Source organism: Chrysochloris asiatica, unplaced genomic scaffold, assembly GCF_000296735.1.
Source record: "Chrysochloris asiatica unplaced genomic scaffold, ChrAsi1.0 scaffold00260, whole genome shotgun sequence".
In the NCBI taxonomy this organism is placed as follows: domain Eukaryota; kingdom Metazoa; phylum Chordata; class Mammalia; order Afrosoricida; family Chrysochloridae; genus Chrysochloris; species Chrysochloris asiatica.
Genome location: NW_006408778.1, coordinates 3,823,344 through 3,844,362, shown reverse-complemented (window position 1 = coordinate 3,844,362; position 21,019 = coordinate 3,823,344). Strand labels below are relative to the sequence as shown.

General features: G+C 38.3%; 1 pseudogene; it reads left to right on the top strand.

Moving 5' to 3' along the window:
* Window positions 1–855: 855 nt before the first annotated feature.
* LOC102830804 lies at window positions 856–10,490 on the top strand (annotated as a pseudogene).
* Window positions 10,491–21,019: the final 10,529 nt, after the last annotated feature.

The following is a 21,019-nucleotide window of genomic DNA, read 5'->3' as shown; positions in this document are numbered from 1 at the left end:
AATGCTGAGCCTTGCTTCAAGGGTGTCATTTTAATGAGTAATAGACTTAAATTTAATTAGTGTTTGGGTTAATGTGCTGAACTGCAAAGTCAGTTTGAACCACAAGGTTCGTAGTTCAAGTTCTCCAGCCTCTCCTTGGAAACCGTATACAGGGTTGCTATGGGTTGGAACCGACCCGTCGTCACTTAATAGCAAAAAAAAAAACAAGACAGGAGGCAGTTTACACACTAACATATAAGATCTTAAAAAATATGTACTAGGTTATTAAACCATTTTATGGATATAGAAACTGTGGTCCTTTAGGTGCATACTTCAACCTCTCACATGATTGTGGTAAACATCTTGGGTATATCTTGCTTTGTGAGGCTGTCAGTCTTGATGGGAACAGAAAGCTGCATCTTTCTCCCATGATGCAGCCAGTGGATTCAAACTGCTGATCTTGTGGTTAGCAACCCAATGTGTAGCCTTCTGTGCAACAAGGGCTCCTACTGTGATAAATCTGTAGATTTGCTTGGAATTTGTGGAAAAGAGTTTTAATTATGAATGCTCAGGTATAAATTTTATGATCTTCAGCGTGGATGTCTTAATTACAAATTTACTGAAAAATTTCCAGCTTATATCCCTCCACACCTCATGTGATTTTCTTTGTAATGAGATTTTATAAATTTCAAGTGTTTATCTGTCATTGTTGCTATATGAAAGGCAAATGCCAGGTGAGCACTGAGAAGGATCTGACTTGAATCCCAAACACAGTTTGAACTTTCTCTACTTATAGTGGCTACTTCTTCATTACTGTTATCTTGATCATCCTACTGTGACTATTGGAAGGAATGGCCCTTTCTGACACAAATATCAATGATACTATAGGAATCAGTGACCTTCAAAGATGTAGCTGTAGACTTCACTGAGGAAGAGTGGACACTGCTGGACATACCCCAGAGAAAGCTATTTAGAGATGTGATGATGGAAAACATCGATCACTTGGTTTTTGTGGGTAAGTGTTTAAAAATGTATCCATCTGTGTCTATCCATCTATTCAACAAGTATCTAGAACAGCTTCCCCATGATCGCAATTCATTGTCTGCGCTGATGCTTTCATATCACTTACAACTACTTGAAAGATGTATGAAAAAGTAAATATACATTTAATTTTTGCTTATATTTTTTACTTATATCTGTCATTCTTGCTACTCAGATTTGGGGTTCTCAATTATTTTTCACTGGTCATTTAAACCAGTTCTAGTCTGTTTGGATTACTCTGGTTACTTAGTATGTTTTGATATTGACAGATATAAGGACTCTTACTCTGTTGCTGTTCTTCAAAATTGTTCAGGTTATTCAGATCCTCTTACCTTTCCATATAAAGTTGAGAATTAGCTTTTCCGCTTCTATAAAATATGTTGAAATTTTTATCTGGACTGTATTGAATCTGTAAGTTGTTTTCAGTGGTGGTGGTGATTATGTGCTGTGGAGTTGGTTCCGACTCATAGTGACCCTGTATAGGGTTTCTGAGGCTGTAAATCTTTTTGGGAACGGAAAGCCTCATCCTTCTCTCAGGGAACAGCTGGTAGGTTCAAACTGCTGACCATAAGATTAGTAGCCTGACTTGTAACCACTATACTACCAGAACTCCTTAGGGTCCTTAGTGTCAAAATGAGGGAGGTAAGATAGAAATCCCACTGAATAGTTTTCATCTTGTCCAGATGGAATGTTGTGATTCAGTTGTGAGTAATTGGTATCAGGACTAATGGCAGTTGTCACAACTGTAAATGTAGAAGAGGTGTGACTAAAATGGGGGAACAGCTAACCTGTATTCAGCAACAGAGAACCCTGGTACCTTCAAGAGGGAAAAGCATGAGGCAAGCAAGGGCTCCTAACCAGAATGGTGGCAACAACATAGATGGTGGCAGAGGTGAAGGCATAGAGAGATAGAGCCACAGAGGATTATTGGACCATGGACTGAGGAAGGCAGTGAAGGTTGGCTTGCAAAATGTGCCCTTACATTTAAACAAATACGTATTTTCAATGTGGTATGTGTACATCAAAAAAAGGGGGTAATAGAGGTAGTAAATCCTATTAGCTGATGGTGCATGGAAAGAATTGTAAACATTGCAATGATTTACTGTATGTAAAACTGATGATCTGCCCTGTAAGTCATTACTCAAGTCACAATAAAAGCTTTAAAAACAAAAAATACCCAACATCCAACATTACACTCAGTAGAGAAAGGTAGAAAATAGAAACAAGACTATTCAGTATTATGCTAGAAATCCTAGCCAGACAATAAAGCAAGAAAAATAAAGATATCCAAATGAGAAAGTAAGAGGTTAAACTACCTATTCACAGGTGACATGATCCTCTAATAGAAAACTCAGAACACTAAAAAAAAAAAAAAATCTACTAAACTTCAAAACCATTCAATGAGCAAGGAAGTGTGTTTTAACAAATGGTGCTGGCAAAATTGGATTTCTACATACAGAAAAATTAAAGATTCATACTTCACATTTTATACAAAAACTAATTCAAAATGGATCAAGTACCTAAATATTAAATCTTAAATTCTAAAGTTTTTGGAAGTAAACATTAGGAAAAAGCTATGGGACCGAATTTTCTTCATTGATAAATTATTAAACAAGGCACTGTGCTCAAGTTTCACAACAATCTTAGGAGTGAGTATAATTTTCATTGTAAAATGTAATAGTGCCTGGTGTGGTACTGTAAGATAATCACTCAACTGCTAACTGCAAGGTCATCGGTTCAGATTCACCAGCTGCTCCTCAGAAACCATATACAGGATCACTGTGAGTCAGAGCCAGCTTGATGGCACATAACAGCAACACCAGGGATAGTTAAGATAATAAACAAAGAAAGGAAAATAAGAATTGGAGGAGGTGTGGAGAAATTGGAATCCTCATCCATTGCTGGTGAGAATGCTACTGAACGTTGTTGGAAACAGTTTGGCCACTCCTCACAAAACTGGAGCTGGGGCTGCCATACGATCCAGCAATTCCTCTCTTAGGCATATTCCTTAGAGGTCTACTAAAAGTGTCACAAACAGGCATCTGTATACCTATGCAGAACTCCTCACAATAGCTAAAAGGTGTGTGTGTGGGGGGGGGGGGGGGGGACTAAGTACTCATCAGTAGCTAAATGGACTATTCATCAGCTTTAAAGAGAAATGAAATCCTAATAAATGCTACAACATGCATGAACCTTGAAGACGTGCTGAAAGAAATTAAGTCAGTTACAAAATGACAAATATTGTATGAGGCCATGTAAGAAAGTATTGCTATGAAATTATGGAAACCTTTGTAAAATAAAAGTATCAAAATCTGATCATTTTATTTAAGAAAGAATTGTTGCTTGATATATTCTCTGTGTAGATCCATACAGTTCCATATCTCTCTCTAATCCTTCTTGAAGAATTCTACAGTCTTTAATTTATGCCATATCAAAACTTGTGGTTTGGGCATCCTTCAAAGACTAAAATCATTTTCCTTTGAGATTTGGAAACAGAACTCTGAAGGGGTTTGGTCAGAGCTGTAAGGTGCACGGAATAAGGTTTCCCATGAAATTCTTATAGTGTAATCATTGTTATCTTCGAAGAATGAGCAGGTGCATTATGCTGATGTGAAGAAAACTTGGCACAACTTTCCTGGCTTTTTTCTTACCAGTGCAGTTTTTACTTTTCTTGAAACTTTTTCATGTTGTGTCCTTCAAGAAAATCTTAGAATCCACAAAACCAGTTACTCTAACCGTGACCTCTCTGCCTTGAATGTAACTGGCCCAGCAAGTGTTCTCCGAAGCCACTATTAGAATTCACCATTTTTTGAAGGTACCTTAATGAAACTAACATAAGTGTACTACTGAGAGAACTTGTTTGTAGCCATCCATTGATTGGAGAGATACGTTTAATAAGATTTTGTATGGAATAAATCTGTGTTTTTATGAACAGGTACCCTAGTAGCGATGTTTCTTTACTAACCGTCTTATGAACTCAATTATATGAAATGACAATAGGTAAATAGAGAATAATGATTATTAATAGTTACCAAAGGCAGCAGAGGGAAGGAAGAGACAAAATTAGTTTATGGGAAGTAGTGAATTTTTGCTTATGATGATGGGAAAGTGACACCAACTAACAGTAATGGTGATACGTGTTGAATGTAACCAGTATTACATGGATTGGATTATGTCCCCCCACAGTATGTATTATCTTGGCTGGATCATTATTCTCAGTGGTTTGGAAGTTTTGTAATGATGTAATGTAGCAGATATGTGATGCTGTAGTTATTCCCTATGAGGTAATTTTATGTGCTCAACCCTCATCTAATGTGAGAGGATTAGGGTGAGATGCACCACCTCTATCCATGTCACATCCCTGTTCCATTGTTAAGGGACTTTCCTTGGAGGTATGACCTGCATTGCCTTTAATATTATAAGATATAAAAAGGGAGAGAAACAAGCAGAGAGGAAAGGACTTACTACTACCAAGAATAAAGCAGAGGAGTGAAATGCATCCTTTGGACCCAGTGTCCTAGTGCTATGAAACTCCAAGATCCAGGGGAAAATTGACACATAGAGATCTCCAGGGAATGCTTGCCCAACGGAGACAAGGACCTTCCTTGTAAATTATGAGCCAACAGAAAGAAAGTGGAAGCCCTCTTCTCCCTCCCCCCCTCCCCCACCAAAGAACCGATGCCCTATGTGGATTTCTTGCCTCCTCAACTATGATAAAATTAATTTTGTGTTAAAGCTATCCACTTGTGGTATTTCTATTATAAGACTACTAGATAAATAAGACAGATATATACTAGAAAAAGGACAAACTGGTAAATATAGTGCTATATATAATTTTTTATATATATAATAAAATTCTGCAAAAGATAATAAAAAAGGGCTGCAACCCTACACTGACAGAGAACTTCCAGAGGTTCAAGCCAGATTCAGAAGAGGATGTGAAATGAGGGATATCATTGCTGACGTCAGATGGATCTTGGCTGAAAGCAGAGAATATCAGAAGGATGTTTACCTGTGCTTTATTGACTATGATTGTGTGGATCATGACAAGCTATGGACAACATTGCAGAAAATGAGAATTCCGGAACACCTAATTGTGCTTATGAGGAGCCTGTGCTTCTTGTAGACCAAGAAGCAGTTGTTCGACTGGAACTAGGGAACACTGGATGATTTAAAATTAGGAAAGGTATGCGACAGGGTTGTTTTCTTTCACCATACTTGTTCAGTCTGTATGCTGAACAAATAATCCAAGAAACTGGATTATATGAAGAGAAAAACATGACATCAGGATTGGAGGAAGACTCATTAACAACCTGTGATATGCAGATGATACAACCTTGCTTGCTGTAAGTGAAGAGGACTTAAAATACTTACTGGTGAAGATCAGACTACAGCCTTCCATATCGCTTGCACCTCACTGTAAAGAAAACAAAAATCCTCACTGGACTAATAAACAACATTCAAAAGAGAAAAGATTTCATTTTGCTCAGATCAGCTATCAACACTCATGGAAAAGCAGTCATGAAATAAACAACTTATTGCATTAGGCAAATTTGTTACACAAGACCTCTTTAAAGTGTTTAACAGCAAAGATGTCAGTTTGAGAACTAAATTGTGCCCACCCAAAACATGGTATTTTCAATAACTTGATATGCGTGTGAAAGTTGGCAGTGAATAAGAAAGATCATAAAATTGATGCATTTGAGTTTTGGTATTGGAGGAGAATATTAGGAGTACCATAGACTGTCTGGAAGGAGCTCTGGTAGCGCGTAGTGGTTACGAATCGGGCTGCAAACCTTAAGGTCAGCGGTTCGAAACTACCAGCCGCTCCGTGGGAGAAAGATGAGGCTTTCTACTCCCGTAAAGAGTTACACCCTCAGAAACCCTGTACAGGGTCGCTATGGGTCGGAACCGACTCGATGGCACTTAACAACATAGACTGTCTGGTGGCGTAATGCTTACGAATTGGGCTGCGAACCTTAAGGTCAGCAGTTTGAAACTACCAGCTGTTCTATGGGAGAAAGATGAGGCTTTCTGCTCCTGTAAAGATTTACAGCCTCGGAAACCCTGTACAGGGGCGCTGTGAGTCGGTTCTGACTCCATGGCACATAACCACCACCACCACCACCATAGACTGTGAAAGAAATCAATCTGTATTGGAAGAAGTACAACCAGATTGCTCCTTGGAAGTCAGGATGGCCAGACTTTGTCTCTCATACTATAGAAATTTTATCAGGAGTGACCAGTCCCTGGAGAAGGATATCATGATTGGTAAAGTGGAGTGTCAGAGGAGGACTCCCAACGAGATGGTTTGGCACAGTTAGTGGCAGCAGCAGTAGGCTCAAACATTGCAACAACTGTGAGATCGGAGCAGGACTGGGTAATGTTTCATTGTGTTTTACATAGGGTTGCTATGAGTTGATACCTATTTGATGGCACCTAACAACAACAACATAATTTGACAACCACAACCAAAATGATAATAATGGTAGGTAATACTAATAACTAACAGGCAGCAGTTGTAGGTACTACTTGTTAGACAACATTGAGTCCATTTTGACTCATAGTGACCCTCTGTAGAGCAGAATGAAATGTTACCCTTATCGTGCCATCCTCACAATCATTCTCTGTTTGAGCCCATTGCTGTAGCCACTACATCAATTCATCTAACTGAGAGTCTTCCTTCTTTTTACTGACCCTGCACTCCAGTAAATATGATATGTTTGATTAGGGTAACAGTTTAGTGATTCTGCCCAGTCATTTGGTTTATATTATTTTTTGAACCTGTTTTACCTCCTAGTTTGGTGAGGAATGCCTAGGGTCTTAACAGCTTGCAAATAGCCATCCAAGATATAAACTCGGTCTGTTTTCCTGAAACAGTCAAGGAAGAAGGCCATGGAATTAGAAAAAGAAATAAGCCACAAGTCCATCTGCCTCCATAAGTTACAACCTCCTGAGACCAGAATAGGACCGTTTCTAGCTACCATTACTAGACATTTTGATTAAGAACCCAAAAGATTAAGAACCCAATAGATGAATCCTGATCAAAAAGATGAAAAATGTAAAACAGAATTTCAAAATCTTACAGAAGCCAGACTTAATGGACCCATTAAAACGGTTGTCCTGTGATAATCTTTAAGCACCTATCCAAAACTAGGCTATGAAATCATCTTTAAACAAGTTTAAATTAACTGTAGAGAATGATTGCCTTGAGTAGTGTGACCTTTTACAGATCCATTGTATGAGATCAAATTTACAATGTTGTTGATTGCCGTTGAGTCAGTTGCAACTTATATTGACCATGTATAGAGTTTCTGGGAAGCAGTTGGTAGGTTTGAACTGCTGACCTTGCAGTTCAACCTGTCCTTGTGGTCTACTGCTTTATCCTACAGGACCACACAGTTACTGTTGTTAAGTGCCTTCTAGTTGACTCCAACCCATAGCGACCCTGTATAGGGTTTCTGAAGAGCAACTGGTGAGCTTGAACTGCCAACCTTGACCTTGCACTTCAGACAGCTTTGCAGTCTGGCACATTAACCCACAGCACCACACCAGCACTCTCTGCTTTGACACAGAGACATTGAGGTGGACAAAGAATCTTTAGTTGTGGTAATGGTAATATGGGTATGATAATATGGGTTAAAAATGTGGGTAGAGATCAGGAGACTGGTAATACAGTGTGAAGATTGTCTTTGACCTATAAGTGTTGAAAATGTTGAATGGATTATGTTTTGTTATGCATATTTTTTACAAAACAAACAGAGATCCTTAATATGTTTGAGGGCAAAGTCCAGAGTTATCTCTTTACTGGTGAAAGAATATCATTTCTGAGCTGACCTTAAATGACTACCTTATTCTTCCTAGGTATACTTCTTGGACTTGCTGATGATATAGTTTTGTTAGGTCACAACTCAAAATCCATGTCTTTTCCCTACAAACCAGGGAATCAGCTCTGCAAATCAGATGTGATTTCCCAACTCAAGCAAGGAAAGGAACTTTGGAGAGAAGGAGTAGGATTTTTCCAAGGCCAGAGTCCCGGTGAGCTCCAGGCACTTGTGTTTCAGTATGAGGAGGAGCCTGTTCCGTGAGTGAGTAGGTGCTTGAAAGTACCAACTGCATATTCCTTTAAGTGAATGACATATAGGTAAGGACAGTAAGGGAAAATTCTTTAGATTGTCTTTATTCCTGGCATATACCTCTCTCTTCAGTCTTTCTGTCATTGTTTTTGGCTTGAAGAGGGAATTTTCATATACTTAATGGAATTAAACTTTCTCATAATGGCTCTTGTCCTGAAAAATCTTTAGAGATTTCCTTTTTAGCTCTCCAATATCCCGTGTTCATTTTACTTCTACCAATTTTGCAGCATTGGAAAAATTGAAAAATTTCTGTGTACTGGCTCATTGTATTTCTTCTACCTAACCACCAAACCCACTGCTGTTGAGTTGATTTTGAATCACACCAACCTTATAGAACAGAGTGTGCTCCATAGATTTTGTCAGGTTGTAAATCTTTGCTGAAACAGACACCTTTATTGGTGTTTCTGAATTGTTGATTTCTGAACCAACTCAAGGGCCCTGGGTTTGGGTTTTTTCTTTAATGTCTCTGTAACAAAGTATCCTTTCTTTCAGTTATTTCAGGCAGGGAAATTGACCTTAACAAAGAGGAAATTCTCTCCTTGCAACATATCTGCCAAAAGGACACACCCATTATCATGGCCATGGTAAGTTTCACAGGTATGACTCTTAGCTATCTTCACAAAGACCTGTGAATGTCTTAAGTTAGGCTGTAAGCATAATCAATTTACTGTGATTAGAATTGGAATTAAGTGCAGTCACAGCAGAAAGTTCAGGTTTATTTGAATTTAGGGGAAATTTTACCTTGTGCTGAAATTATAGTCTAAGTTCTCATAAAACAATTTTATTTGCTTGTCTCATATATGTAGTTCTTAAAGCATAATGAATTCTTTAGAATCTGAAAGCTGTTGGCATACTGTAAAAGAGTAAATCTCTGTGCATGCAGAAGAGTTATATACCTCACATGTGTAACTTACATGGGATAAATTTTAACTGGAGTTTTTCACTGGGTTATTTTAGAATCACTGGGTGATTTTAGAATTTATACATGAGAATTGAGTGAATGAATGCATGTGGATAAACCCATAACTGTTTTTTATGTCCTTCCCAAAGCAGACATCTCTCACTGGAGAGGAGCCCTATGAATATAATGGTTTGGGAGAAGATTTCACTGACGGCTATACGTTGAATCAACATGTGGTAAATCACATGAGAAAGAAAGACAGTATAAGCAAAGAATTTGGAAAGTCTTTGACTAACCAGTCATCTTTTAATCAGCATAAGCAGATTCACTCTAGAAGTAAATCGTATGAATGTCATCTGTGCGGGAAAGCTTTTATTCAAAGCTCTGGCCTTAAACAACACATTAGAACTCATACTGGAGAGAAACCCTATGAATGTCATGTATGTAGGAAAGCCTTCAGTAATTTTTCTGGCCTTACTCAACACTATAGAACTCACACAGGAGAGAAACCATATGAATGCCATGTCTGTGGGAAAGCCTTTAGTACAAATTCTAACCTTAGACAACATGGGAGAATTCACACTGGAGAGAAACCATATGTGTGCCATCTGTGTGGGAAAGCCTTCACTAACTGTGCTGACCTTATACAACACAATAGAATTCATACTGGAGAGAAACCATATGTATGTCATCTCTGTGGGAAAGCCTTTATTCAGAGTTCTGGCCTTAAACAACACAGTAGAACTCACACTGGAGAGAAACCATATGAATGTCATATATGTGGAAAAGCCTTCAGTAATTTTTCTGACCTTATACAACACAATAGAACACATACTGGAGAAAAGCCATATGAATGCCATCTTTGTGGGAAAGCCTTCAGTAATTGTTCTCACTTTAGACGACATGAGAGAAGTCACACTGGGGAAAAACCATATGAATGTCATATATGTGGAAAAGCCTTTAGTAGAAGTTCCAACCTGAGACTACATGAACGAATTCATACTGGGGAGAAACCCTATGGATGTCAACTATGCGGGAAAGCCTTTAGTCAATGTTCTGACCTCAGAAATCATGAGAAAACTCACACTGGTGAAAAACCATTTGAATGTCATCTCTGTGGGAAAGCATTCAGCAGAAGTTCCAACCTGAAACTACATGAGAAAATTCACACTGGAGAGAAGCCATATGTTTGTCAACTATGTGGAAAAGGCTTTAGTCAATGTTCTGACCTTAAGAATCATGAGAAGACACACACTAGAGAGAAACCATATGAATGCCATGTGTGTGGGGAAGCCTTCACTTATTGTTCTGACCTTAGGCATCATGAGAGCAATCATACTATATATGTAATAAATGTAGAAGAGAGTTCAACCTTAGCTTTAACATTTCAGCACCCAGAAGAAACACCCATAGAAGGGACACTATGCCTATAACCAGTGTTCATGCTAGAGAGACTCCATTGGATGTCATCTGTGTGGGAAAACCTGTAGTAAATTATCTGACCATATATGATATGAAAGAACTCATAGTAGAAATACAATTAATGTGAAAGAGTTTTCAGTCACAATTCTGTTAAACCAGGAAACTCACAAGTGAGGAAAAAATCTTTCTGCAGTCAGTGTGGAATTGCCTTCATTTATATATTGATCCTTTAAACAAAATGAATCCACAGAAGATCAACCAGAGGTCAGTAATCACTGGACAGTATCATTGAGTAATGCACCAGACTTGGTGTGTGCAATAAAATGATCAGAATAGCCACTTGTTTTGTATTGTGACTCCCAAAAGATATGCTGAAGTCCTAATTCCTGTACCAGAGAATATTAATTTGCTTAGAAATGGGGTGGGGGGTGGGGGGGGCAGTTTTGTTGCTGTTGTTATCAGTTAATGAAGTTATATTGGGCTAAGGTGGGGCTTAGTCCCTTTTGAGTAACGTCTTATAAAAGGACAGACATAGACAAAGGGAAAAGACAGATGCTATATGGTGATACAACTACAAAACAAGAAACACCATCTAGGAACACCCGGGGCTACAAGAAGGTTGGAGGAGACAAGGAAACGTCTTCCCTTAGAGCAGACAGTGAATATGTTCCTACTGAAGCCTTGAACTTGGACTTCTAACTTCCAGAACTGCAAGAAAATTATTTTCTATTCTTTAAAGTTACACTTTTTGTGCTATTTTGGCACAACAGCTCTGGGAAACTAAGATACCATGAAAACAGGAAGTAAGAGAGAAAAGTCTTTACTAGTAAGAAAAAGCGTTCTAATCATGTAGAGAAGTTAGTGAATGAAAAAACATTTATTTAAATAGTAACATTTTAGAACATGTGTCCATCCACATTGCATAAAACACTATCAGGGTCACGACTGAAGGAAAGGCTTTAATCATCACTAATTCTTTAGCATTAATGTTCTCCAGTAGGAGAAAACTGTCAAAGTCAGCATGAAAATTTTTTGAAACTACTGTATTTCTTATCAGAAAACTAAGATGGAATAATGCAAGAACAACTGTAAAAGAACCCTTGAGAACAAATTTAGCAAAAGATTCAGAATTTTGACAAAAGATCTCCCATTGAAAATATGTAGAACATAAGGAATTGTGGTGGGGTGTGGGAATACTGAATGCAGGATTTTCTAAGTAACAAGAAATTATATTAAACTCAATAGATTAGTATTTGCATATATGTAAACAGTAAATGTTGCTTAAAAATCTGATGCGTTGGTTTTTCTCCATATACAGTACTAACATTGATTTGGATTACTCAAAATTAATTTTTAACATACACTGAAACATTTAGAGCTAGAAATTGTTTCTTCACTATTAAGAGTTATATTTGTTGTTGTTAAGTGCCATCGCATCGATTCCGACCCATAGCAACCCTGTATAGGGTTTCCAGCGTGCAGCTGGTGAGCTTGAACCACCGACCTGGCAGTTCAAATGACTTTGCAGTCTGACACATTAGCCCACAGCACCACTGTTAATGATTAAAATAAACGTGGATAAACAACCTTTATAAGAAAACTCTGATGGTACATAAATTCTTTTAAAATTGCGTATATATTAGTTGTTTAAAAAGGAATTTCAAATGAATCTATTTATTTATTTTAATCCTGGTTGGTTGTGGGTATATTGACTAGAAAATTCCCTAGGATGAAGGCATGGAAGAACAGTGAAGATGTGGGCAGTGTCCCATTTTCACAATGCTTTACATACTTATCCTAATTTATTTAATAACAAAGCACTACCCTTCCTAAGGCGCTCTGGTAGTGTAGTGGTTATGAATTGGGCTGCGAACCACAAGGTCAGCAGTTCGAAACTACCAGCTGTTCCGTGGGAGAAAGATGAGGCGTTCTGCCCCCGTAAAGATTTACAGCCTTGGAAACCTGTACGGGGTCTATGAGTTGGAACCAACTCTACAGCACACAGCCACCACCACCCTTCCTAGCAATGTACAAAACACCTTGTCAGAACAGCAGGATGAGCTGATTAGAATTTGGCCTTGTTCAAATTTCCCAAACAATTAGTAATGAATCCCCAAATCACCAACCTGGAGTAACTTCTGGCATATTTGATATACATGCAAAGGTCTAGAAAAGAAAATGGTGACATCATAATGCTACTAGGATTTACAAGAGAAGGCATTTAAGTGATTAATATCCCTGTTTGACATATGCGAAAACAATCTAGATGATTATTAATAATTTGCTCCAGTTTTCTGAAAGATGATAGTATATTGACATATCTTCAGGCTCACTAATCCTGCCTTCTCTGTGTAAGTCTGTTAAATTTTTCCATTAAGTTAACTGATGGACTATAATTTGCTAAATCCTGCACAGTTGCACTTCATCAATTTATATGTTTCTTATAATTTCTTCTATGTTGTATAAACTACAGGTATACTTTAGATATTGTGGATTCTGTTCCAGACTACTGCAATAAAGTGGATATCACAATAAAGTGAATAACCTGACTTTTGTTTTCCAGTGTATATAAAAGTCATGTTTATACTATACTGTACTTTTAAGTGTGCAATTGTATTTTGAAAATACTGAAATGTCTGAGAATTGCCAACGTGTGACAAAGGCACGATTGAGCACATGCTTTTGGAAAAAAAAGGTGCTGATAGACTTAACTTGACATAGAGTTCCCTCAAACCTTCAAATTGTTTTTGTTTGTTTTTTTAATTTTTTAAAGTCAGTATCTGAAGCACAAAATTAAGAGAAATAAAGCAAAGTGTGCCTGTGCTTACAGAAATTATAAATTCCATTTCTTACAACTCTGTCCTTAAAATATGTATGGACCTGTTTGTATTTCTCTTTTTATTATTCACAAAACATTCCCTGCTGTTTACATGGATCCTGTTTTTGTAATTTTATTATAAACACACATTACTAAATAGGAGACTGAAGCAGTGTTCAGACTGAGGCTGGATATTCCTTCACTTCTGAAGATAGAGGGTGGACTTTCTTTCAGTCATGCAGAGTTCTATTAATGAAAAATAGCACCTATGGCAAGCATTGAACTTGTACCTTTGTCCAAACATCTGACATCCATCTTTTATATAACTTTAATATCAGCTCAAAAAGACAAGATGAGCTCATTAATACTTCACTTAACAAGTGTCACTACAAGAAAATTCAATGCACTTTCCTTGCTTTCACAGATGTGAATTGGTCTAGTATGATAACCACAAGGTCAGCACCACCAGCTGCTCCTCAGAAGGCCTATACAAGGTCACTATGAGTCAGAACTGACTCCACAGCATTTAATAAACAACAACCTGATGTTCTCAAAATCAACTTGTTCAGTGTTTTCTCTTTCTACACTTAAACAAGGTATGATCGCACACTCTTCCTTGACTCTTGGATGCTCTCAAATACGAAAATGCAGGCATGAATTGTTTAGCATTCATTCAGGGAATAGCTGACCACATATATGTCCTTGATCTGATGCGTGTGCGCTTTGGGGGTGCCCTCATCTGAACTGGGCAGCAGGCTCACCCTACCACCAGCCCTCATGTGAATAAGAGCAGATGTCTAATCCAGCTCGTGAGCACCCAAGGTCAGAAGACACCATGGGTCCTGGCTGAGCTGGTGGTACTGGGATACTAAGATTGCTCCCATGCTACAGTGGTAGCTCAAATCTGAAGTCCCCTTCTGTGACCATGGGATTGCAGCAATAGGTGCCTGAGCTGCATTCTGCACAGCAGCTTATGGGGCTGGGGACCCTGTGCCTCACAGACTCTGATGCTTGCATGAATCCAAATCATGTAGTTTCACAGAATGTTGTACATGTTAAGTGATACATGACTATATTTAGTCCTGCTGAATGAACTTTTGCAGCTAGCATTAGGTCATTCCAGGTTAATCGAAACTGCTCAATGGCAGAAGAAAATTAACTAGACAAGCAGTGCCCAGAGCGGGTACCATTTCTGTCATACCTTAGCTATACTTCTACAATTAGGATTTGAACTAAGGTCAGCACTGGACTTGGACCACAAGGTTGGCAATTCAAACCTACCAGATGCTCCTTGGAAACCCTATACAGGTTCGCTATTGGTCGGAATCAACTCGAAGTCAGAAAGTTGATGGCACTTGACTACAGCTGTGATTATAGTCCGTTTAAACTTCATGCTTTTAAAATCAATTTTCTTAATTTATTCCAGGTATCTCCATAATTTGAAAGCCTCTCCAAACAACCATGAGATTACAAGTGATAGATAATCACAGTCTTTCCCAGCTTTCAGCTAAATTCCTGTGGAAAAAAGTAGGCTTGTGCTTAGGGATTCTGTAGATCTCAAGTCTTACCACACACACTCACACAGTGTACTTGTCAGTAAACAATTTTATGCCCTATTAGTGTCTTTCTTCAGTATCCAGACTAAGTAAATTGCCCAAAGTGTGGAAATATTATTTCTAACCAAGACTCTTCCCTTCCTGAAATCTTAACCCATCTAATCCTTTATGCTTAATCAATTCTATACTACTAAAAGCATACAGGGTTTTTGTTTTTTATATGGATTTTTTTTACCAAAATGATTAACTTCTTCATGTGCCCCAGAAGCTGCCCCTACTTGGGAGGGTCGGCAAGCCACATGCTCCATTATTATTAATAAGGTTCCCTGATAGAACTGACAACCCTAAGCCCAATGTATCAGAAGCTTTGCGATTAGCAAGAATTTATCGCTCTCTTCTGTAATGTCTCAGCATTCGATGGGAAGTAAACCACCAGATTTGCTCATTCATCAGGGTCCACCAGACACTGCAGAAAGAAAATATGTTACCTCAGAAATATAGAAGGAAACTTGTTTCTCAAGAAGAAATTGAATTTATCCAACATGGAGGTCCAGAATAATCACTTGTCATAAGACAAAAGAATTATCTTTACAGTAGAAGACTTCCAGAATGACATATGAGAACTTGTACATTAAACAACTTTAATGAAGTATTCTGTAGAAAAAAAAAAAAGAGAATTTAGATGGACACATTCTAATTTATGTATCTGGGTCAGCTCCTCTACAAGCTCACCTAGTCATTTGTTTATACTCATTAACTGCAAGGTTGACGGTTCAAGCTCACCAGCTGCTCCTAGGAAACCCTGTACAGGGTCACTATGGGTCGGAACCGACTCGACGGCACTTAACAACAACAACATACTTATTAAAGCATACATTTTTAAATGTTAGCCTATTGACTTACTCTTGATTATCAAATATTACCAGTCTTGAACTATTAAAATCACATAATGTCTAGTAAACCTTCCAAAAGTTTCCTATCATTTCACTTTTCTTCTCATTTCTGTTTAGAGTTGGAAAGAGTTACCAGACAGAATTGCTGCTTTAGGGAAGTGGTTTCTCTGAAGCTGGATGAGTATCATTGAAATAATGAGTCCTTTGTTTTCTCTAACACTTTTCATTAACAAGGTTACTGGAATATAACGCTTCATAAATGTAGCCTATAGGATAAGGACATAGCCAAGATAAAACAGGTGAATTGTGTATTAGATTAGAGATAACACAAAATATTTGTCACCTGTATTCAGAAAAAAAAATGTCAAAATATGAAATGGAAAATAAGGAGCCAAAATGAATACATGTTTGATTGCAACTTTCCATTTTTATTATGTTTTCAGAGCTGCTAAAAAATCTTGTTAAATTTGGTGTATTTTACTATTTGATGTGATAATATATCCTGATAAGCTTTTCTGAAAGCCTCATGAAATCAGCTGAAATACCTTAAAGCAATTTGTGAACATTTTATAAGATCTTCCTTTGCCATGTATTGTGAAAATATTAACACCTAACAAAACTAAATAAATTCTTTTACAACCTTAATATATATATATATATTGCCTCCTTGCCTGCATGAGTTCTCCAAGAAATTAGATTAATTTTATTGAATGTAACTTTTCATCTTCACTGAGATGTCTTTGGTTTGGAAGACTTGATTGTGATGTGTCTTGGTGATTTTCTTTTGGGACCTTTCCTACTTGGGGTTTGTTGAGTGTGAATGGACTTTTTCTCATTTTTTATAATATTAGGGACATTTTTTGCCAACACATTGTAGCAGTTTTTCAGTGAGTCTTTTTCTTTTTTTTTTTTTTAGTTCTTCCTGTCATGAAGTTTAGATCATGTGTAATTTATTCCTATTGATGGTGTCCTAAATCATTCTTAAGCTTTCTTCATTTTTCTTCATTCTTTGTTTCTGTTTGTTCCTCTGTAGTATTAAGGGATTTATCTTCTATTTTGCTAATTTTGTCATACATTGAATTCTATTTCATTATCTTTCCAATGTGTTATATCTCTTTCTGAGTTTTTACTTTAAAAACTTTATTGTGAGTTGCGTGAAGGTTTACAGAGCAATCATCAGTTTCACATCAACAATTTATTTACTTCATCTCATGGTTGCAATCCCTTCCAAGTGCTAACAGTTAACAGCATTTACCTCTATTCACTTTAACTGTTGCATACCTCTGTGTGTCTACCACCACCTTCATCTTTCCTCTGCTAACCTCTGTCTTGTTTTATATTGCCTGCATTGTCACCCATGTTAACATTTGTCTACCCTCTGGCCCACAAATAACTTTCCCTTTACTAACCCCTAATCATAGATTGGAGTCCTAGTGTGGCACTGTGGGTTAATGTGCCAGACTGCAAAGCTGTTTGAACTGCAAGGTCGGTGGTTCAAGCTCACCAGCTGCTCCTCAGAAACCCTATACAGAATTGCTATGGTTTGGAGTTGATTTTATCAATAAAACCTTTTTAAAAGCTTTCCAACATTGGTCTCATATATTTGCCTGGTGTGGTGCCATAGGATAAGCACTCTAACTCAAGTTTGGTTTGAACCACAAGGTCAGCGATTCAAACTCACCAGTCGCTCCCTGGAAACCCTGTAACCCTGTATAGCGTTGCTATGAGTCAGAACTAACTCTACAACACTTAACAACAACAATAATTTCACTCAGCATAATGTCCTACAGATTCAACCATGATGTGAGGTGTTTCACAGATTCATCATCATTCTTCAACGTTTTGTAGTATTCTATTGTGTGTATATACTAAAGATTGCTTAACCATTCTTCTGTTGATGGGCATTTAAGGTGTCTCCATCTTTTTGATATGTCTCTTGTAGACATCATATTGAAGGATCCTGTTTTCTTATTGATTCTGCTCATTATGTCTCTTGACTAGTACATTTAACCCATTTACATTCAGTGAAATTATCAATAGGTATGAATTGATTGTTGTCATTTTTTGTTTGTTTGTTTTATATATGTGTGTGTGTGTGTGTGTGTTGTGCTGCTGATTTCTTTGTTCCACAAAATTTTCTATGCTGAGTTAATTTTGTGGGTTTTCTTGTCATTTTCATTTCTGTTACATTAATTTTTATGGAATCTTTTTGGTGCGCAGGTGTATTATTTTTCTTTGAGATCACTCTGTAATGTATTTTTTTTCCCTGCTTCAAACAGTCTGTTTTATCTTGAAATCTACTTGGCTTCCTTGCCATTTGGAAGTTCTGTATCTACACTATTCCCTCTTTTTGTAGTTGACTTCATTATACATTGATATCTCTAGTTCCATATTTTCAGTGTTGTAGGTTTGTTTTACTTTAAAATATCTCTGTATCTGGGTTTTCTGGGTGGTGGTGTCATGTTTGGTAATCTCAGGTGTTGACTGCTGTTGTTGGTTCTCAGTTCAAAGAACACCCATTAGCTTTTTTTTTAATTTTTTTTTTGTCAAGTTGGTCTGATCAATACAAATTCTTTTGATTTCTGTCTAGCAGGAAATGTCCTACTTTAGTCGTTATATTTGAGGGACAGTTTTGCTGGGTATATGATTCTTTGTTGCCAATTTTTTCTTTCAGAGTCTATATCATTTCCCATTGCCTTCTTGCCTGCATGGTTTCTGTTGAGAAATAGGGCATAGTAGTCTTATTGGTTTTCCTTTGCAGGTAACTTTTTGTTTGTCATGAGCTGCTCTCAGGATTCTCTCCTTGTCTTTGATTTTGGAAAGCTTGAGTGTGATATGTTTTGGTGATTTTCTTTTGGGAACTATCCGCTTTGGGGTTTGTTCATTTTCTTGTATGCTTATCTTCTGGTCTTTCATGTTACAGAAGTTTTCTTCCAATAACTCTGACAGTTTTCTCTGTGTTCATCTCGTCTGTTGTGAAATTCCGATCACCTATAAGCTGTTCAGCTTCATGGTGTCCCACATAACTCTTAGGCTTTCTTCAGATTTTTAAGTTTTTTTTCTGATAGTTCTTCTAGCGTACTGGTATTGAGAAATTTATCTTCAATCTCACTAAGTCAGGCTTCCCTTGCTTCACAGATACTCATTTGCCCTTTCAATGTATGGTCCATTTCTGAGATCTTAGTTTTAATCATCTGGTTTTCTAATTGCAGATTTTGTATTGTTTCAAAATTTACATTTATTTGTCTGTTTGTTCTTATATGTTTTTCTGAAGCCTTCTAAGGTTTTATATTGTGTTCTCCTTGCTTTCCTTGATCTTTCTTTCAATCTTTTAAAGGTACCCAAGGAGCTCTGGTAGCATAGTGGTTATGAATCGGGCTGCAAACTGAAAGGTCAGCAGTTCGAAACTACCAGCTCTTCTGTGGGAGAAAGATGAAGCATTCTGCTCCTGTAAAGATTTACAGTCTCAGAAACCCTGTACAGGGTCATTATGAGTCGGAACCTACTCCATGGCACACAGTCACTACCACCAATTATTTTGGGTGTGGGGGTGTGGTACTGTAGGATCAGCACTGGACTGTGAACCACAAGGTCAGCAGTTCAAATCCACCAGCTGCTCCTTGGAAAGCCTATTCAGGATCATTATGAGTCAGAACTGACTTATGTCACTTAACAACAACAGTTATCATTGTTTTGAAATCTTTTTCAATTAGTTCCAATACCTTTTCTTACTCAGAAACATTTTCTGGCTCTGAATCTTGGTCGTTTGTTTGAGTCCATCTCTCTTGTTTCTTCCTGCAAGCTAAAACTGTCTGTTGTCTCCAGGGCATTGTGGTGTTCTCGTGTTTTTAGTAACAAACAGTGAAATTGATGGACCTGTGAGAAATCTGGGGAACTTCTGTAATTCAAGGACTTCAAGAGGTGATTGTGAAAGGGTATGACAGCAGAGTTCCTAGCCCTAGATGGAGTTCCTGTCTGCCTCAGTGTTATCTATGTTCAGGAGACTCAAACCAGAAGTAGTTCATGGGGACCCTTGATGGGGCTAGTTCATCTGTAAGGACCACAGGAAGCTGGAGGCAGTATGACTGGTTAAATGCTGGTCTGGTGGCTCTTCAGGTCTTGTAGGTCTAGAGGTTAGCCCACCTGAATCCAGGCATCAAAGTGGCACAGCCAGTTGCTCCCAACCAAATGGATGGGCACACTTGTCACTAGAGGGGTGCAGTGAGGAGGAACAGAAATCATGCCTTTTCCATCACCCAAGTGAATCTGATTTTCCAGGCCTTCTCCACTGTCAAAACTATTGAAAAGGGAGGCAGGGCTTGATGGAGGCTAGGGTGAAGATGTAGTGAAGATCACCGCCAGCAATAACTCAGAATTCCAGGCAAAAAAGAGGCAAGACAGAGCTCCAAGACTCAGACCCACAGACATAGGAGTAGTTTAAAGGTGTGAAGGCTTATAGCCTGTGGGATTTGGAGCTGAGGCGGGGAATGGCATACTTTTGAATCTGCTGGCCAGGCTCTGAGGCCTGAGCCCACATCCTGGGCGAGTCCAAGCAGTGGGACGAAATCGGGGACGCAGAGAGGGCTGCAGAGACGCTGCAGAAACACACCGTGGGAACCTTGGAAAGTATACTTTGCCGATTTTCTGTGGTTCCGATTTTATTTTTTTCTTTGGTGTTCGGTAATAGGTGCACTCACAGTTCACCCACCTACAATTGGGTGAATAGAGGTGGGGGCTTAACCAAGTGGCCAAGACCCACACTCACTTCTGGCAGTTTCGTCTGCCAGGAACTCACATTCAGCTCAAGCTGAGACGCAGATTTGATCGCCTTGTTGCACCAAGTTGAGAGGGGTCCTGGCGTAGCGTAGTGGGTTGAGGCACCGTGCTGCAAATTCTTTTCAACTGCAAGGTCAGTAGTTCAAGCTCACCAACCGCTCCTCGGAAATCCTATACGGGAGACACGGATATACGTCCTATGTGGTCTGCTTGTTTTGTTTTTTTTTTTCTTTCTTCCACTGGTTTGAGAGGACTCCCGGCACAATACTGTGGGTTGAGGTGCCACACTCCAGGGCCTTTTGAACTGCAAGGTCGGTGGATCGGGCTCACGAGCCACTCCTCGGAGACCCTATACAGGGTTGCTATGGGTCGGAATTGACTCGACAGCACCTAACAGCAGGGAGAGGAGGGGCAGAGGTGACTGAAAGAGAGTTAGGACATTAAAGACATACTTATATTAAGCTACAGAAATCCTTTTCTTTTTATTATTTTTTTTT